Below are 6,084 nucleotides of genomic sequence, written 5' to 3'. Positions count from 1 at the left end.
CCAACAGGCACCATCACAAAAGCCTAATAGCATTATAGGTTCAACAAAGAAAATGTATACATATATATTTATTTTATAATAACATATATATATATATATATATATATATATATATATATATATATATATATATATATATATATATATATATATATATATATATATATATATATATATATATATATGTGTGTGTGTGTGTGTGTGTGTGTGTGTGTGTATCTACCTAGTTGTAGCTAGTTGTAATTTTACAGGGCCTGAGCTACCCTCGTGTGGTCCCGTCTCCATATCTGTACTTGTCTAGTTTTTCCTTAAAGTTGTGCACACTCTCTGCCAATACTACTTCCTCCCTTAGTCACTTTCAATATTTCTCCATCTCCCATTCTATATGTTCATTTTGGTCTCCCTTCACTCTTTCCCATTTCCATTACATGACATTTCTTCACATTAAACTCCATCTCCCATTTCTTACTGCAATCCCAAATCTTATTTAGGTCCTCTTGCAGAATTTCACTGTCTTTACTATTTCTTATGCGTCTCAGCAATTTCACATTGTCTGGAAACAAGCTCATGTAACTATTTACTTTCTCGGGCATATCATTTATATATACTAGGAAAAGTATTGTTGCCAGTAACGATCCTTGAGGCACCCCAACATGAAAAAATATAGCTTCCCGCAAAGAAACATAGAGGTTTGGAACAGACTAAGTGAGGATGTAGGCTAGTATCGGCAAAGAGTGTGCACAACTTTAAGGAAAAGCTGGACAAATATAGATATGGAGACAGGACCACACGAGCGTAAGCCCAGGCCCTGTAAAACTACAACTAGGTAAATACACACCACTCTGATAGCTCAGTGGTTAAAGCTCACACTGCCGGATTTCGCAGCCTGCCAGGTGGAGGTTCGAGCACGGCTCAGGCTAAGGTTTTTCTTGTGACAAGGAGCGGTTACTGTCCTCCCTTGGGCAAGGGAAATGGAGTGTGTGAAGATCCCAGTAGTACCCAGAGATCGACTATAATGAGCTTCTGTCTAATCAGGAGAGTACTTTCTGGCAATGACAAGTCCAGTTCATGATGAGGCTGTGGTGGTGAATCACACACACACACACACACACACATCAGTGGAAAAGGACCTGGGAGTAACTGTATCGGATAATTTGTCGCCAGAGAAACACATAAACAGAATTGTGGGTGAGACATACAACCTGGTGAGAAACATAAAAATTGCTTTACAATATCTGGATGAGGAGATGATGAGAAAATTGATTGTAACCATGACACGTCCAAGGTTGGAATACGCAGCAGTAGTATGGACATTAAGTACAAAGACAAATACAGGATTCAGAGGGCAGCATCACAGCTGGTTCCAGGACTAAGATATTTAACATATGAAGAGAGATTGAAGCAGCTGAGCCTACCGACGGTGGAACAGAGGAGGGAGAGAGGAGATCTGATTGCGGTATATAGAGTGCTGAGTGGATGGAAAAAGTGGACAAAGAGGATCCAATAATGTGGGATACAAGAGAATCAAGAAGTCATGGAAGGAAGATGAAAAAGGAAGCCTGTAGAAGAGGCTTTTCACAAAGAGTGGTGGATACATGGAACAGCCTGGAAAAAGATGTGGTCCACGCAAAAACGATTCATGATTTTAAGGTCAAGCTGGATAATAGTACATAGTACATAGATATATGAGACGGGACAGTACAAGCTTAGCTCCTCTCCCATACACCACAACTAGGTGGATACAACAACACACACACACACACACACATACACACACACATACAAGGTGAGAGAGAAAAAGAGAGAGAGAGAGAGAGATTGATTTTGGCCCTTTCACAACTTTATTCAAGCTATTTGAACTGATATCTTTCCCAGGCCAGCATGCTGTCTGTCCTTAGTGGCTGGATGGATGAAAACAGCACGAACCTCAACAGCTACACTGAGTACGGACGCTCGGGGAAGATCTTTACTGGAACAGAAATCATTGCTCATTTTGACAACCTGGGCATTGGAAGGGACAGCTACAAAGATCTGCAGGTAATTTGTTGCCGGAGAGATTATTTTGCTGTGTCCATATTAAACCTCAGCATATGCCCCTTTTGATTGATATCATTGAATATCTGTGGTATGATTGATCTGATTAGATATGAAGGTTATCTCATGTGTTACTAATGTCAGTATCTGTTTTATTGTGTGTGTGTGTATATTTACCTGTTTGTAGTATACAGGGCCTGAGCTCAAGCTTGGACAGTCTTATCTCCCAATCTGTTTGTCCAACTTTTCCTTCATTATATGGACAATGCTTGCTTCAACAATGTCTTTGTTTAGTCCATTCCATATATCCACACTCCTATTTTGAAAACTGTACTTTATGTCTTTAAAACTAGTCCCCTTTCTCAATTTCTTGCTGTGTCCTCTTAGTTGCCTCCTCCCTTCCATCTCGATTAAATCGTTTCTGTCCAACACATCCATTCCACTTGTATCCCTGTACAACCCTATCAGGTCTTCTCTTTCTCTTCTTTTTTTGAGTGTTGGTAAGTCCAGTTCCTCCAATCTAGTCTTGTATGGCAGATTTGATAGTTCTGGAACTTCTGGTACCATCTTTGTTGCAGTCCTTTGTATCCTTTCGAGTTTCCTTATGTCCTTTCTCCTGTGTGGTGACCAAACAACTTCTGCATACTCTAACCTTGGTCTAATCAATGTTATTATTTTCTTCATCATGTCCCCATCTAAGTAGTGAAATTCCACTCTTTGCAGCAAACTACATGTTTCTCCAAATATCTTATTTATGTGCCCCTCAGGTGTCAGTGTTTCTTGCATTATGATTCCTAACTCTTTTTCTTCCTTCACTGGGTCGATAATTGTCCCTCCCATCCTATACACTCCGCCTGGTCTATTTTTTACTTTTTCCCACTTTCATTGTGTGACATTTCATTTCATTAAACTCCATTTCCCATTCTTTACTCCATTCATGTATTTCATTTCAATCTTCCTGCAGCTTATTACAATCATCATCATCTCTTATATTTCTAAGCAGTTTGGCGTCATCTGCAAACATACTCAAATAACTCTACTTCTCCGGTATATCATTTATGTATACGTAATTGTGTTCCAATTAATCGCATAAGACGAGGATGTAGTGTATGTGTTTGTGCTTTTTTTATTTATTTGTATAAGGAAACCACTTTCATTAAGAGAAAATAATTCAAGTTTTTGCCAACATTACAGTAGTGAATGTACCTCAGATATTTTGTCCACAGAAATGCTACCAGTTGCTGGAAGACATTGATCCAGAAAATGAGGAAGTGCGCCTTCATCCTATTGCCAAAAAAGTTCTTGGAAGCTTTTTCCTCGTATATCATTTTCTCTTGAAGGATTCCATGAAGTATGTAGATGACTACCGTGTTGCTTTGATCAAGCAACAAGTAATGAAGAAATCTGGTAATGTAAGTTGTCTTGAGTTTTTTATCAAATTAATTTAGGCATCTGTTAAGCTCATTAGATTTTCATATCTTCAAGAATGTTCCATGATGTGTTGATGATTTTTCATTAAGTATCTCACAAAGTTATGTATGACAGTAGCATAATGTTAAGACATGTATAGGTAACCCCATATTATAATTATATAGATAATAGATATGAATAACTATAATGGGATAATTTAACCATTCTTCCTGTTATGTAGTTTTGTATTAATGTTGTGCATTTGGTATTTAATCTGAATCATGTATGATATTGATACTATTTTGTAATCAATTATTATCAAGAAATTGAATGAAAGTTAAGTGTCATATTAACATTACCTTCTTGAATTTGTTTTCCTAGAAGATAGATGGGTGGATCAGTGGAAGGCCTGGCATCAGGACAGAGTACTCCATCAACTTTTGGTGTCTCAACCCAGCAGTGGCATTCAGTCCCATCAGCCTTCAGACCCACAGCATCATTTTAACATCAGGAACACTTTCTCCCATGACCTCCTTCCAGTCAGAACTTGGAGTGTCCTTTAAGATTCAGCTTGAAGCAAATCATGTTATTGACCATAATCAGGTAAGCTCTCTTACACCTTAGAAATTTTGTTAATAAAACATCAATTAGCTGTCCAACACATTGGGAATTTGTTCATATTGCTATAATTACACAGTACCTACCACCTAAAGATAACCACCTGCCACCATAGATTTTCATTTAAAAGTAATTGAACTAAGTTAAAGAGGTTCTAAAGAAAAAACTGTTTGTGTGTAAATGTTTAATAAGGATAGATTTTCATAATGAGCTTGCAGTTTTGTTACACCTGCGTGGACATCTGGTTCATCATTTTAAACGCAACTTTCTGGTTAGCCACCTTTCCAAAAACAGCTTCAGCGAGTTCCCTTCTATTTTTTTTATCATTCAGCAATTAAAGGAGATCATCAAGTTCCAAGTGCTGAAGCCACTGAGAGAGGAATTCAAACATTATTCAGTGAATGACAATAGTTAAGTGATATATAGTCACTGTAATATTCAGACTTAAATATGTAAAGTCAGCTCTTAGTTTTCTAGAAACAACAACAAGAATCTACCTGACATCACATTTTTCATCAAACGTACTAGTAAACTAAGTAAAACAAACAGCACCTTAAATAAGCCTCAAGTTCAAGTAAGCATGAAGAAGTTTTGACACTTGGATAGGAAAAAAAAGTCAATGGTGTTCTGTACTGCATGGAAAAGAACTACAATAATGCTCAAGAACACTGTGAGAAAAAGAACATGTTACTGTCATCAGTATGAAGTTCACCCAGATCAGACTTGACAAACCACTGGCAGAGTTGAAGTACCTGAGCAGAAAGTGAAAGGAAGGAGTATTTAGCAAGGTTTCAGGGACTGAATCAAGAACCAGGAGCACCAGCAACCATGAAGCTTGAATGGAATACCTGGATTATGATTAATATGTCAGAAACCACATTGCCTAATTCACAATCCTGGGCTATGAATATATAGCATCTTTCTGCATGCAAATATGTTTGACATTCTCAGCACTCCTCCATGGCATTTAGCCTCTTGTGACAACAAAGTATCCTGACTCCTGCAAGTGCCTCTGATGCTCCCAACTGTACCACATTTGTTCAGATTCCAACCATAAGGAGCATGAACTAAGCAAACATTTTTAATCAATCCTAAGTCTGCCACAATCTAACCTAAGTGGGTAAATCTTTATCCTCCTTCAACTCCCGCTGAACATGCTTGTTCACTTCTCCATCCCTCTTCTTTCATGTGTTTATTGGTATACATCATGTGAACATTCTACACCATTTCATTTGAGGTTATTTGTATTGCAACTTGACTTTTTTGAGCTCCCACCTCTTACATGCATATTACTTATACTTACATCATGTGAAACTATGAAGCTTAAAATTTGTCTAAAAGTACAGTGTAGGTAAATGTTCTGAGACTGTTGCTTTGCAGAATATGGCTTCAAATCTTTATCAGGGTTACATTGAAAGAGTGGTTTCTGAATGGATTGGAAAACACGTACTTTGCCAGGCTCCTCAATCTACATGTTCATTATTAGTTTATTATTGTAGAATACTTTGATCCTCAACCTCAGTAAAGCTAAGTAACTCATTGCATTGAACATGTATTGCAGATTTTTGTTGGAACTGTTGGTCACGGTCCTGGAGGGAAGCCTTTGTGTTCCACCTACCAGCAGGCAGACACCTGGGAATTTCAAGATGAACTTGGTGCGTTGATCCTAAATGTGTGCCGCACAGTACCAGGGGGTATTTTGTGCTTCCTCCCCTCTTACTCCATGCTCAACAAATTATGCGAACGGTTGGTAACTGAGTTGTTTTATTCAGCGTGGCCTTCTTTCTCATCTCATTAGAGCTCATATGTTACTCATAATATATTTCAAATTCACAATAATCATTCAATTTCTAGGCTTTTGCCTCCATTTCACTACCCTTAGTTAATTTGATTTCCTTTAAATTAAAATAATATGGGATTCTCCATTTTTAGTAAAACTGCCAAATTTTCAGGATGATAACCTGTTCAGTTACAAACAAGATAACTCTCCCTATTTGTTTCAGAGGATTTAAGTTGGCACTT

The sequence above is a fragment of the Eriocheir sinensis genome, chromosome 12 (assembly GCF_024679095.1).
Source record: "Eriocheir sinensis breed Jianghai 21 chromosome 12, ASM2467909v1, whole genome shotgun sequence".
In the NCBI taxonomy this organism is placed as follows: domain Eukaryota; kingdom Metazoa; phylum Arthropoda; class Malacostraca; order Decapoda; family Varunidae; genus Eriocheir; species Eriocheir sinensis.
The sequence above is the reverse complement of the archived record's forward strand: the minus strand, read 5'-3'. Positions refer to the sequence as shown.